The following is a 16,015-nucleotide window of genomic DNA, read 5'->3' as shown; positions in this document are numbered from 1 at the left end:
CATGTTTGTTAAGTGTCTTTCATGAACTAGAATCAGCATAGGTGCTTGGAAGTCAATAGAAAATAAAATAAGGATTATAATTTTATGCAGATTGACTTTAGTCCAAAAGAAAGAAAATTTGACAATTGTAGAGAGAAAGAAAAACATTTTGGATAAGTGGAGTATCACAAGTAAATCAACAAAATGGAATAAAAATGTATTCCCTACTATTAATTAAGACCTGTCAGAAATTACTTTTCTGACCTTCAAATTCTTTATTTCTGTATTATACAAATAAATTGTGTGTGTTTGTATGTGTCTATTATATTTTAAAATCAAAATACTGATGGAGCTCTCTTCTACAGAATATCATGCATTCTTTAAGGTGAAGAAGAACCTTTGCTTAAATTGATGGTCAGTGAAATTCAAAAAGAGCAACAGCATGGAAAATGAATCATAAATAATGTTTATAAAATTATCTTGGTTATATTTCTCTAAGACATTGTGTATAATCCAGATGACACTCTCACTAAGGACATGTATTCTTGGTTAACTAAGTTGTCTTTGGCATTAGTTTGCTGTCATTTATATGTCACAGATTTTGGGTTTCCTCTCTTAAATCCACAGAAATATATAACCTCTCAAAAGACACATTTTGAATTTGAAGTATTTCCCTGGATTCTTTATATAGGGACAAATCTATTATTTTGTACAGGAAATATTTTTTCTTTTGCTTCATATCACAAGCTAAAGAGCATACCATTTTCAGAAAGTTAAATTTAAATAAATTAACATGCTAACTTTGATTTGTCTTTGTTCTATTACAGCCACATATAGTAGTTTACATTAATCAAATTAATAATAAAGGGATTAAAATTGCTAGTTTCTAAGGGAGGAACACGTCAGTGGTATTAAATGTTGCATTTGAAATGATTGTCTTTGCATCTTAATTATTATATATCTGAGTACAGAGAAGGTTCAAGAAAATGATACTCTAACCGTGTTTTATTTTAATTTTGGAAGAGATCCTTTATAGTATAAATTGCATTGCAATGTGCTCTCAAATCAGACCATGCATTAATTTAGATCGATGACCTCAAATCCTTTAAATTCACTATTTCTGGCAGTAATTGCAAGGATTCTATAAGACTGTTCACAGAGTTTTCCACCAGTACACAATGGAAGATGGGTTTGTTAACAAAATTGAATTTGTAATAGTGTACAATAGAAAGCTCATCGTATAGTTGTAATGGTGATGAGATAATTTGTTGTATCCTGTATTTGATGCATGTGTTTAAGACTTGCAACAGAGAAGAAATGTGGAAGGAATGTTAAGAAATTATCAGTAACATAGTTTTTATCTACAATCACCTTATTTCTTTCAGCAGCATAAGTGACTTATGAACTCCATAGCATAGATGATCATTTTTCCTTTGTTAAACCCCACTATTCAAGCAATAATGAAGCAAAATTAGTACTTGTGTTAGTTGCTGTATTGTTTACTTAATTATTTTAGTCTAAAAAACCAGAACTTGAATGAAGAGAATTTTATTTTTAAGTTCCCTGTCATTGGATGAGGATTTGAAAAGGACTCAGTAATTTTTATTTCATGAGAGATAATGGACAGTTCTACTGTCATCTGAAATCACAAACCTAGTCTCAATTCAATAAGTGTCCAGTCCAAGATTTTCAATCTTCATTGCAAAGCCAGTTTTTTCTTTTTCCATTTTGTTCTAAGACACAGGCACAGAAGTGAGGATGACTGCTTTCTTTCATCATTCCTAACCTGCTCTTGCTGGGAATTGCAGCTTCGACACTCGACTTGGAACATGAGAAAGGAGGAAGGGAAAGACTCGAGAGGTAGAAAGTTTTGCTGTTGCTTATGGCTTCAAAGTAACTGACCTTGGAGGATATTTAAACTTGTTTCTTTTAATTATTTTATTATTATTTTTCTTCAACATAGCATACCAACTCACATAACTGAAATAGACTAAAATACAAAGGAAGCAAGTAACTAAACTAATTGAATTAGAAGAGGTGGTATCACACCAAACATCACTTCATCAGTTACAGTTAGTTATATGGGGTTACCTTCATCCGTATTGCTGCTAACTGTAGGAGACAAGGACAAAATAAGATAGACACATCTACATCTAGTGCCCAATTACCATACAGCAGGCACTGTGATCCCTTTGATTATATCAGATTTTGATATTGCATCTGGCCTGCTGAGAGCACTATAGAGCTAACCAGTCAAAAGAAACCACTTTATATATGTGGATAAGACAGTTATCAAGAATAACCATGAACACCTAGGCCAGCATTTGCCTAAAGTACTAATCTATTAGACCAGATACTACCAGCAAGTCAGTAGTTCTCAGATACTTCACTTTCCTAGTGTGGGAAAAAATATTGTTTATATTAATAGTTTTCATATTTTAAAAAACACCTATTTCTTTGCTTACAGCCTCCATGTTTGTAACCTACACACTATTGGATTGTGTTTCCCCATCCTGTAGAAATCTATAATTTGCACTCAATAGTGAAGGCCAGATTCATTTTCCCTTTAACTTGTACATATGATTTTGTTAAGGACGAGATCTAATGTAGTTAGTATAGCTGCCTTTTTACAAATGTGGTAACTGGGGCTCAGGTGTTTTACTGTTATGCTCAAGGCTTCACTGCTAAAGCACTGCAGATCCCCATTCATTTAGAAGTTCACTTAAAGTCCGTTTGTTTCTAAAGATTATAATTTTTCCATTAAACCAGTACGTACATTTGTCCCTCAAGAATGGGCTGTGCCATTTGGGAGACACACAAAATGAAGTACCCACCTCTGCCCTCACACCATTGCCACTGTTACTTTTCCAGGATGTAGTAGTGGATAGTGAGAATCTGCATAGCTTCCAGGAAAATTTGTTGAGGATCTATATGTGTGTAGGTGTATATATAACTTCTTCCCATTTTTTCCTTATTTAAAAAGTCCTATCCATACTTCTCTCTTTTTGGAATGAAGCTTCCTGCTAATCAGTTTTATAGGTCTAGGGAATAAACCTGAAATGTTAAAACATTAAGAAAAGGTTAATAAATGCAGTTAGAAAAATTTTGGTTTCTTTTAGAGTATTCTTATTTAGTGCCTGGGCAGCTGAGTGCTTGTTGATTTACATGATTGTCCTAATGACCAGTGACATGAATAACTGAAAACCTAATTAGGCCATTTGAGCTGAGAATATTTTTAAGAGTCTCTGCCATTTGGTGAGGAATATGGTGTCAGCAAAATATCTATCCTGAATATAATTTTTAATGTGACGAAAAGTGTCAGCATGTAATTATGTGGACATACAGAGAGAGCAATTAATTATAAGAACCCGTCCTGAATGCTCAGCTTTCAGAACAATGAGAAAGGACAAATGAGACCAGCACCAGACAGAACTCATAATGGGCTCAATCTGTCAAGAGACTTGCATCTGATTTATATATTTAAGAAACATCTCTAAACAGCTACCTAGCATTATTACAAATAATTCTTATATGTTGATGCCAAAGTATTTATATATTTAATAGCATATTAGAGGGGTTGGGGGCTTTAGATAGTGACTGTTGATCCTAGAAAGGTCAGGGAAAAGGGGAACATTTCAAAAGCACAAAAGTCTAGTCATTATAGCTTTAAAAACATGACTTTTTGTTCTTTTTTTTTGTCAAAGGAATGTTTTTTGATATTATCTTGACCTAAAAAGCCAACCAGGAACTCATTACCTACCCCTGAAGAGGTATACCAGTTAATTATTGTTACATAACAACAATCTTAAGCGTAGTGGCTTAAGACACTCATTTGTTATTATAGTCCACGTATCTGTGGGCCTCTGACAACTAATGTATATTGGGCTCGGGTAATATGGCTGGGCTCACCCTGCTCTAGCCTGGGCTTGTCTGAAGCACTTTACCTGGTGCAGATCTGCTCCTTGTCTTTAACCTCCTCTTGGCATGAACAGGTTTCTATGGCTTGTTCATTTGATGGCGATTAGAGAAGTTCAAAAGGTCAAGAAGAAACATGGCAGGCAACTTGAGGCCTATACTCGGAACTAAAAAATTTTCATTGTCACATGATTTTGTTAGCTAGAGTGAATCATATGAATGAACCTAGTGTCAAGGAGTGGGAAAATATACTCTGACCCTTTTGTGGAAAGAATTGCAAAGTTATATGCAAAGGGTATGGATACAGGTAAAGAAGTAGAGCATCTAATGCAGGGGTCCCCAAACTACGGCCTGCGGGCCACATGCGGCCCCCTGAGGCCATCTATCCGGCCCCTGCCGCACTTCAGAAGGGGCACCTCTTTCATTGGTGGTCAGTGAGAGGAGCATAGTTCCTATTGAAATACTGGTCAGTTTGTTGATTTAAATTTACTTGGTCTTTATTTTAAATATTGTATTTGTTCCCATTTTGTTTTTGTTTATTTACTTTAAAATAAGATATGTGCAGTGTGCATAGGGATTTATTCATAGTTTTTTTTTTTTATAGTCCATCCCTCCAATGATCTGAGGGACAGTGAACTGGCCCCCTGTGTAAAAAGTTTGGGGACCCCTGGTCTAATGCAACAACTGTACCACGAGAGAAACAGGAACAGGATGCTTTTCACAAAAGCATTTGACTTCAGGAAGCACCTTCTGAAATGTACAGAGGAGGATGGAAAGAAAAGGGCCCACATGTGCTATAGCTGTAGTAGCTTTGTCTAAGAAGAAAATATGAGCCAAGGACAAAATCAAAGACTGTGAAGTATTGCTGTCATGCTTCATCCCATAAAGTTATCTTTTAGCAAAATCTCAGTTCACTGCAATTGTAAATATATGTGCTTTCAATCTGTAAACTTGAGTTGATGTGAACAGATTATCCCTTAACAGCTTCCTGTGCTCACTCAATGTGCTAAATCTGCTGAGTCATTCTGGTTTTTCATTTTTTTAAATTGAAATGTAAAGAATTTTGGTCAAGTCCATATGACTTTTTTACCAACACATGATTTTCTCATTGGATCAAATGCTTTAAAAAAATAATTTTAAAAGAAAAATTGAGAAGTAGATTTTCCACTTCCCGATTTATAAACACACACACACCCTATTTCTAATACATAGTAAGAGGGGGGAATGAAGAAGATGAATGAACAAAATCCGCCTCAGAGATTTTGCTCAACGAGCTTCTCTTCAGTGCAATGCCAAGAGTCACTGGGCATTTATGCTAAGGATATTAATGTGAATTTGATTCCATCCTTGCTGCAGAAATCCCATAAAAACAACAGTGTAAATATTTATAAATCTGCACAATTTTTGAACTGAACACGGATGCTATGCATTAACATTATCATCAGGACAACAAAAAAATGAGAGTCCTGTTATAACTATGAAGTATATGTTTGATATTTTAATAATTTTATCTTATTACATTTTATTACATTCAATAGGAAATAATTCAAATTGATAGTAGAACCCAAAAGTTAAAAATTTGGCTTCTGTAATAATAGCTTTTAGTTATAATCAATAAGAGATTATGTAATGGATTAAATTAAAATAATTTCTTGTAAGGGCTCAGCCACAGAATGTCTTGTAACAAGTTAAGGCACTGTAGATAACTAGAAGCTTTAGTTTAAATTTTTTAATTTTTATTTTGTTGTCTAAAAAATACAGGGACGACCAGCCATAGGGCATCCTCGCTCCAACCTGTGTCCTTCCAGATTCCTCTCAACCCATAAGAATCATCCCTGTGGGGGGATGACGTCAGAGTAATGGCGGAGTAGGAAGCGATACCGATAAATCTCCCCCAAAACTCAACAAGATCTTCAACCAGAAACAGAAAAACCTATACTTGGAGCTTCCAGATTCTTCGCAATACACCCAAAGGTATGATTGAGTGAAAAATTGGCTAAATATATAACCAAACCCCGAAGGAAATAGGGAGTAAGAAATGCTCCGCCTTCCTCACTAACCTAAACAGGGCGGCTTTCTCTGGTAACTGTGAATATAGAAACTGAGGCGGGCAAAGGGGGTGAATAGATCCAGGCCGCCACAGCAAAAACGGCCGAACCAGGCTGTGGCTCAGAGATCCAAGCCGAGGAAAAACTGATCCTGTGGCAACCCGGGCAATACAAGCTAACACTCGCGCCAAACCCAAACAAAGAAAGACAAGCGGAGCGGCCATTTTACCCGGTCTCCTGGTCGGTGCGCAGTTAGTGGAAGAGAGATTTCTTCCTAAGCCGCGGAAGTGGGTGCCCGTGTTGCCCCACGGAGAGGCAGGGTCAGAGGCCTTTCTGTGGGCTGAGGGCAGAGTCTCTGGGCAGCCCCAGCGCCCTGGGAAAGCCACGCATGGGAGGGAGTGAGAACTACTTCCAACGGTAGAGATTTTCCGTGCTGGTGAGGGTTTTACTCGGAGGGAACCGCGGCCGGCCTCATATCCTGGTGTGCGCGCGCAGATAAGGAGTGAGCGATTCCTCCGAGTGCCTCGGCAGTGCGCGCCCGTGTTATCGCACAGAGGGGCAGAGTCAGGGGCCTTTGTGTGGGCCAAAGCGGAATCTCGGGCCGCCCCAGCGCCTTGCAAAAGCCGCACACGGGGACGGAGCGAGACTCAATTCCAGCGCTGCAACTTTTCCCTGCGGTTGGGGGTTTCACTCAGAGCGTGAGACTGCTGGCCGGATATCCTGGTTGCAGACAGTGAGTGAGAGTTTCCTCCAAGCGCCCTGGAAGTGGGCGCCTGCTTGTGTTGCCGGACAGAGTGGCAGAGCCAGTGGTCTTTGAGTGGGCGGAAAGCCCACCTGATTATGCTAGCAGCTCTGACTGACTGAGCCTTACCCAGAGCCCTGTGCTGAGTAGAAATAGAGTGGGGAGTTGCCAGCAATTTGAGCCTCTTACTATCCAGGCAGAGGCAGCAGCAACCCCATACCTGGACTATCAGGCTACTAATTGAGGAAGGAAAGACTAGGAGAAAGGCTCCAGGAACACGGACTCTCTCACTGTCGGAGCCTATAAATGCTAATGAGCCTCAACTCCCAACGAGAATAAAGCATAATACATGACATTGCCATAGAGACTTATCAACTGCAAACCTCTACCTGAGCGTGCCAAAGGGGCAGAACCCGGGGTACAGAGTCACCGACCAGGAAGAGGGAGAGAAAAGAAAAAGCAAGAAGATAACCTCTCAAAATCAAGAATAATCTGCAGACTTTATAACCTATCCCATTTTATTATATTTGTTCGTTTGTTTCTCTTATCTTCATTCTTGAGACTCTTTTTTCCTCCTCCAATTTGGCCGATTAACTCTCTACCGGTCTTACTCTCTCCTCTCCTTGAACTACACTACCCATAAGTGTTACATCTCCCATTATCATTTCTCTTCTCTTCCTTTCTCTCTATGAGGGTTGCACTCCAAAACCCTTAACTCTTTCTCTCTCTCTCCTTTCTTTTTTCTTCTTTTAGTGGTTCCCTCTTTTTTTCTCTCTCTCTCTTTCTTTTCTCCCTCTATATTAGTTTCTTCCTTTCTCCTTTACATCTCCTCTCATTCAAACCTCAATAACAAACAAATTATCTTATCTGGGACTCAAACCTATGTTTGTGGCATTTTGGGGGGTTTTTACTTCACCTTTTTAACTCACTAGCAGTGCTCCCATCCCTGGCTCTCCATATTATCTAGTTCTTGTTCCACTAAATACAATAGTAAGTTTTTAATTTGTCCCCCCATTTTTCCATTTTCCTCTTATTCCTCTCATCATAACTCTTAGAAAACCAACACCTAAAAGCAAATCATTTTATTCTTGACCCAAATTTTTTCCTTATTTGCTTTTTGTGGGTCCATACGCTCTTTTTTTTTTCTTTTTTCTTTTTTTTTTTTTTTCTTTCTCTCTTTTTTGCCCCTTTATTACTTTTCCCCAATGCAGGCCCTCCATCACAGGCATTGCTTGTTATAACTCACAGTCCACCACAAGATTTTCTCAAGAAAGAGGGGAGAGGAGAGGAAAAAAAGAGGGGGGGAATAATTTCCTTTTTTAAAAAATTTTTATTTTATTTTATTTTTCTTTATTTCATTATTAATTTTTTTTAAAAAAAACAACTCTTTTCGATTTGTTATTTTTTTATTTTTTTTTAACTTTTTATTCTTTATTAAATCTCATTAATACTATCAACAAAACCACCCTCAGATGCCATTAAGGAAGAGAAAATCGAATATCATGGATACAAAAGAAAGAGAGGTAACACAGCTAGATGAGGAAAAATCTATGGAGAAAAAATTTAATATATTGGAAACCTTGGAGCTAAATGACAGAGAATTCAAGATAGAAATCCTAAAAATCCTCCGAGATATACAAGAAAACACAGAAAGGCAATATAGGGAGCTCAGAAAACAACTCATTGAACACAAAGAATATATGTCCAAGGAAATTGAAACTATAAAAACAAATCAAACAGAGATGAAAAACTCAATTAACGAGCTGAAAAACGAAGTAACAAGCTTAGCTAATAGAACAGGTCAGATAGAAGAGAGGATTAGTGAAATAGAAGACAAGCAACTTGAGGCACAACAGAGAGAAGAAGAAAGAGACTCAAAAATTTAAAAAAATGAGATAGCCCTACAAGAATTATCTGACTCCATCAAAAAGAATAACATAAGAATAATAGGTATATCAGAGGGAGAAGAGAGAGAAAATGGAATGGAGAACATACTTAAACAAATAATTGATGAGAACTTCCCAAGCCTGTGGAAAGAACTAAAGCCTCAAGTTCAAGAAGCAAACAGAACTCCAAGTTTTCTTAACCCCAACAAACCTACTCCAAGGCATATCATAATGAAATTGACACAAACCAACAGCAAAGAAAAAATTCTCAAGGCAGCCAGGGAAAAGAAGAATACAACATATAAAGGAAGGCCCATTAGATTATCATCAGATTTCTCAGCAGAAACTCTACAAGCTAGAAGAGAGTGGACCCCAATATTTAAAGTCCTGAAAGAGAGGAACTTTCAGCCACGAATACTATACCCATCAAAGCTATCCTTCAAATACGAAGGAGAAATAAAAACATTCACAGATACAGAAAAGATGAGGGAATTTATCATCAGAAAACCCCCACTCCAGGAATTACTAAAGGGGGTTCTCCAGTCAGATACAAAGAACAAAAAAAAAACAGAGCCACAAGTAAAAGCTCCAAGAAGAACACAATAAAACCAAATTTAAACTGTGACAACAACAAAAAGAAAGAGGGGGAGAAGACGGAGATTAACAGTAGCAAAGGACGATGGAGTGCAAAAGTACTCACAAAATAGTTCGCTACAATGAACAGGGTAGGGACCCTTTTCATTACTCAAAGGTAACCACCATTGAAAAAACCACCACAGAAGCACATGAGATAAAAAAGATAGCAACAGAGGAAAGATGTATGGAATACAACCAAATAAAAACAAAAGATAGAAAAACGAAAGAGAAGGATCAAACAAGACACAAAACTAACATAAAGCAAGATATAAAATGGCAATAGGGAACTCACAAGTATCAATAATTACACTAAATGTAAATGGATTAAACTCACCAATAAAAAGGCACAGAGTAGCAGAATGGATTAAAAAAGAAAATCCAACTGTATGCTGCCTACAGGAAACTCATCTAAGTAACAAGGATAAAAACAAATTCAAAGTGAAAGGCTGGAAAACAATACTCCAAGCAAATAACATCCAAAAAAAAGCAGGTGTAGCAATACTCATATTGGATAATGCTGACTACAAGACAGGAAAAGTACTTAGAGACAAAAATGGCCATTTCATAATGGCTAAGGGGACACTGAATCAAGAAGACATAACAATTCTTAATATATATGCACCAAACCAAGGAGCACCAAAATATATAAGACAGCTACTTATTGATCTTAAAACAAAAACTGACAAAAATACAATCATACTTGGAGACCTCAATACACCGCTGACGGTTCTAGATCAGTCATCCAAACAGAGAATCAACAAAGACATAGTGGCCTTAAATAAAACACTAGAGCACCTGGATATGATAGACATCTACAGGACATTTCATCCCAAAGTGACTGAGTATACATTTTTCTCCAGTGTACATGGATCATTCTCAAGAATTGACCATATGTTGGGCCACAAAAACAATATCAGCAAATTCAGAAAAATTGAAGTTGTACCAAGCATATTTTCTGATCATAAAGCCTTGAAACTAGAATTCAACTGCAAAAAAGAGGAAAAAAATCCCACAAAAATGTGGAAACTAAACAACATACTTTTAAAAAATGAATGGGTCAAAGAAGAAATAAGTGCAGAGATCAAAAGATATATACAGACTAATGAAAATGACAATACGACATATCAGAATCTATGGGATGCAGCAAAAGCAGTGATAAGAGGGAAGTTCATATCACTTCAGGCATATATGAACAAACAAGAGAGAGCCCAAGTGAACCACTTAACTTCCCACCTTAAGGAACTAGAAAAAGAAGAACAAAGACAACCCAAAACCAGCCGAAGAAAGGAGATAATAAAAATCAGAGCAGAAATAAATGAATTAGAGAACAGAAAAACTATAGAAAAAATTAATAGAACAAGGAGCTGGTTCTTTGAAAAGATCAACAAAATTGACAAACCCTTGGCAAGACTTACCAAGGAAAAAAGAGAAAGAACTCATATAAACAAAATCCAAAATGAAAGAGGAGAAATCACCACGGACACCGTAGCTATACAAAGAATTATTGTAGAATACTATGAAAAACTTTATGCCACTAAATTCAACAACCTAGAAGAAATGGATAAATTCCTAGAACAATACAACCTTCCTAGACTGAGTCAAGAAGAAGCAGAAAGCCTAAACAGACCTATCAGTAGAGAAGAAATAGAAAAAACCATTAAAAACCTCCCCAAAAATAAAAGTCCAGGCCCTGACGGCTATACCAGCGAATTTTATCAAACATTCAAAGAAGACTTGGTTCCTATTCTACTCAAAGTCTTCCAAAAAATTGAAGAAGAAGCAATACTTCCAAACACATTTTATGAGGCCAACATAACCCTCATACCAAAACCTGGCAAGGATGGCACAAAAAAAGAAAACTACAGACCAATATCTCTAATGAATACAGATGCGAAAATACTAAACAAAATACTAGCAAATCGAATACAACAACATATTAAAAAAATAATACATCATGATCAAGTGGGATTCATCCCAGAATCTCAAGGATGGTTCAACATACGTAAAACGGTTAATGTAATACACCATATCAACAAAACAAAGAACAAAAACCACATGATCTTATCAATAGACGCAGAAAAGGCTTTCGATAAAATACAACACAATTTTATGTTTAAGACTCTCAACAAAATGGGTATAGAAGGTAAATATCTCAACATGATAAAGGCCATATATGATAAACCATCAGCTAACATCATATTAAATGGCACTAAACTGAAGGCTTTCCCCCTTAAATCAGGAACAAGACAGGGTTGTCCACTCTCTCCACTCTTATTTAATGTGGTACTAGAGGTTCTAGCCAGAGCAATCAGACAAGACAAAGAAATAAAAGGCATCCATATCGGAAAAGAAGAAGTAAAGGTATCACTTTTTGCAGATGATATGATCCTATACATCGAAAACCCCAAAGAATCCACAAAAAGACTACTAGAAACAATAAGCCAATACAGTAAGGTCGCAGGATACAAAATTAACATACAGAAGTCAATAGCCTTTCTCTATGCCAACAATGAAACAACTGAGAAGGAACTCAAAAGAATAATCCCCTTCACGATTGCAACAAAAAAAATAAAATACTTAGGAATAAACATAACAAAGAATGTAAAGGACTTATATAATGAAAACTATAAACCATTGTTAAGGGAAATCGAAAAAGATATAATGAGATGGAAGAATATACCTTGTTCTTGGCTAGGAAGAATAAATATAATCAAGATGGCTATATTACCCAAAGCAATATACAAATTTAATGCAATTCCCATCAAAATTCCAATGACGTTTTTTAAAGAAATAGAGCAAAAAATCATCAGATTTATATGGAACTATAAAAAACCCCGAATAGCCAAAGCAATCCTAAAGAAAAAGAATGAAGCTGGGGGCATAACAATACCTGACTTCAAACTCTATTATAGGGCCACGACAATCAAAACAGCATGGTATTGGCAGAAAAATAGACACTCAGACCAATGGAACAGAATAGAAAGTCCAGAAATAAAACCACATATATATAGTCAAATAATTTTTGATAAAGGGGCCAACAACACACAATGGAGAAAAGAAAGCCTCTTCAATAAATGGTGCTGGGAAAACTGGAAAGCCACATGCAAAAGAATGAAACTGGACTACAGTCTCTCCCCCTGTACAAAAATTAACTCAAAATGGATCAAAGATCTAAACATAAGACCTGAAACAATTAAGTACATAGAAGAAGACATAGGTACTCAACTCATGGACCTGGGTTTTAAAGAGCATTTTATGAATTTGACTCCAATGGCAAGAGAAGTGAAGGCAAAAATTAATGAATGGGACTACATCAGACTAAGAAGTTTTTGCTCAGCAAGGGAAACTGATAACAAAATAAACAGAAAGCCAACTAAATGGGAAATGATATTTTCAAACAACAGCTCAGATAAGGGCCTAATATCCAAAATATACAAAGAACTCATAAAACTCAACAACAAACAAACAAACAATCCAATAAAAAAATGGGAAGAGGATATGAATAGACACTTCTCCCAGGAAGAAATACAAATGGCCAACAGATATATGAAAAGATGCTCATCTTCTTTAGCTATTAGAGAAATGCAAATCAAAACGGCAATGAGATATCACCTCACACCTGTTCGATTAGCTGTTATTAGCAAGTCAGGTAATAGCAAATGTTGGAGAGGCTGTGGAGAAAAAGGAACCCTCATACACTGTTGGTGGGAATGTAAAGTAGTACAACCATTATGGAAGAAAGTATGGTGGTTCCTCAAAAAACTGAAAATAGAACTACCTTATGACCCAGCAATCCCTCTACTGGGTATATATCCCCAAAACTCAGAAACATTGATACGTAAAGACACATGCAGCCCCATGTTTATTGCAGCATTGTTCACAGTGGCCAGGACATGGAAACAACCAAAAAGCCCATCAATAGATGACTGGATAAAGAAGATGTGGCACATATACACTATGGAATACTACTCAGCCATAAGAAATGATGACTTCGGAACATTTACAGCAAAATGGTGGGATCTTGATAACATGATACGAAGCGAAATAAGTAAATCAGAAAAAAACAGGAACTGTATTATTCCATACGTAGGTGGGACATAATAGTGAAACTAAGAGACATTGATAAGAGTGTGGTGGTTACGGGGGGGAGGGGGGAATGGGAGAGGGATAGGGGGTGGGAGGGGCACAAAGAAAACAAGATAGAAGGTGACAGAGGATAATCTGACTTTGGGTGGTGGGTATGCAACATAATTGAACGACAAGATAACCTGGACTTGTTATCTTTGAATATATGTATCCTGATTTATTGATGTCACCCCATTAAAAAAATAAAATTATAAAAAAAAAAAAAAAAAAAAAAAATACAGGGACTTCTCTTGCAGAAAGGTTCCAGAGTCACAGATGACTACCAGAGACTCCAGACCACAGCCGACCCAGAGAAACATCAAGGATGAGTGATAGACCTGTGCCAGTGTCAGAAGGACATTTCAGGGAGCCACTAAAGCAAGTTGGATGCCCAACTTCAGCACACTGCTATGTGACTAACTGCATGTGCTAGCCCACTATTAACAAACCCCATCTCCCTTTATTAAAACCACAGACAGACCTGAGACTAAAAGGCAGCATTGAGGATATGTCCACTGTCTTCTCAGGCTGCTGGCTTCTATAATTAAAGACACTCTTATACAACCCAGTCCCAGGTTCATGTTTGATTGGCTAAACATGACCAGCATCTTCATACCCAGCTTGTTCCAGTAGCAAAGATAATGCAAGAGTAACAATGTTACTATAGGCAACTTTTTAAAAGGTTATCAATTAGGAATGGCGGGGTGGGGGGTGGGGAGGTCTACTTACTGTTTTTGTGGTATTGTCAATGTGATTAAAAATTCATCATTTAGCCCTGGCCGGTTGCTCAGCAGTAGAACATCGGCCTGGCGTGCAAGAGTCCCGGGTTGGATTCCCAGCCAGGGCACACAGGAGAGGCGCCCATCTGCTTCTCCACCCCCCCCTCCTTCCTCTCTGTCTCTCTCTTCCCCTCTCACAGCCGAGTCTCCATTGGAGCAAAGATGGCCCGGGCACTGGGGATGGCTCCTTGGCCTCTGCCCCAGGTGCTAGAGTGGCTCTGGTCGTGACAGAGCGACACCCCAATGGGCAGAGCATCGCCCCCTGGTGGGCGTGCCGGGTGGATCCCAGTCGGGCGCATGCGGGAGTCTGTCTGACTGCCTCCCTGTTTCCAGCTTCAGAAAAATACAAAAAAAAAAAATCATTTAAAAATATTTATTTTAAAATTATTTTTAATTTTATTTATTTTTTGAGTGAGAGAGAAAAAGAGGAACAGACAGGGACAGAGAAACGGGAAGGGAGAGAGATGAGAAGCATCAACTCATAGTTGTGGCGCCTTAGTTGTTCCTTGATTGCTTTCACATGTGTGCCTTCAATGACGGGCTCCAGCCAAGCCAGTGACCCCTTGCTCCAGATAGCAACCTTGAGCTCAAGCCAGTGACCTTTGAGCTCAATCCAACGACCATGGGGTCATGTCTATGATCCCATGCTTAAGCCAGTGACCCCGCATTCAAGCTGATGAGCCTGTGCTCAAGCCGGTGACTTCAGGGTTCTTAGCATCCCAGACCAATGCTCTATCTACTGCACCACCACCAGGACAGGCTTCATCATCTTTTAAACAGCTGTGTGCAATTATTATATATGAAAAACAAAGCTCTCTAAATTAAGAAAATTTACAGAAGATAACTCCTTCTAATGAACCTGAAGAAGTTTAATACAATAAACTTTTCTCTTGGAATCAGATTCAACAATATGCAATGTCTCTTTGTCTTATAGTACATAGACTATTTTATAGCTTTGGTGGACAATTGTAATCAAGCTAAGAACAAGGAACCTAATCATTATTGCCAACAATGTCGAAGCTCATAATTTTTGGGTAAGTTGGGTTTTTAGTAACAATTTAGCTTCCAAGAATGACTAATACTTAGATATAATCCATTTCTTAACAGAAATATTTCATTTTCTTATTAGGATATCCAGGGACAGGGCTAAGGATCAACTTTCAAGCTATAATTACATCTTTGTCAGAAGTAGTGGGTAGTGAAATATTAGTGAAATAATTATTTCTTATGAGAATTAAAAAAATAATGTATAGGGATGCCCAAAGTTCAACTGTTTTTTCTGTGGAGGTGAACATCTCAGATGGTAGGTGAATCAAAACATCAATTTAAACTGTTCATTGAAAATTTAACCTGGCCTACCTGGGAAAATACAATTAGAAAAAAATTATTTTTGGGAAAAGAGGATATTCAATTTTTTTGCCCTTACAAATAGGAAGTTGCTGTCAGCTTCCAAAGGCACATTTTATCAAATGCTGTACCTTATGAAGACCACAGCCTATGCTCTCTGAATATACAAGTTTTCTCAAAAATCTAATAATTTCTTTTTAGCCTTTATATATAATATTAAAGCCCTCACTTAATTCCTGGTAGTATAGAATTTATACAATTAGCTTTGCAATTATATAAATTAGCAATTAAATCATACAAATTTAATTGCAATTATTGCATGAATGCCTCACATTAAAGTACTATGAATATTTTCACCCTATAGCTACTTCTTATTTGACTAATATTTTGTATTCACTCAAGTAATTCCTTTCTTATAGGAAAATGGGATAAAACAGTTTACACACACACACAATTTAGTACCAATTTAATATCTTTTATCTCATCAATTTAAGTTGCCTGGTCATCAGAAGGTAAAACCTTTTCCAGCTCTAATAAAAAGGGACAAAACAGATAACT

The sequence above is a fragment of the Saccopteryx bilineata genome, chromosome 8, assembly GCF_036850765.1.
Source record: "Saccopteryx bilineata isolate mSacBil1 chromosome 8, mSacBil1_pri_phased_curated, whole genome shotgun sequence".
Classification (NCBI taxonomy): Eukaryota; Metazoa; Chordata; class Mammalia; order Chiroptera; family Emballonuridae; genus Saccopteryx; species Saccopteryx bilineata.
This window is presented reverse-complemented; position numbering follows the sequence as displayed.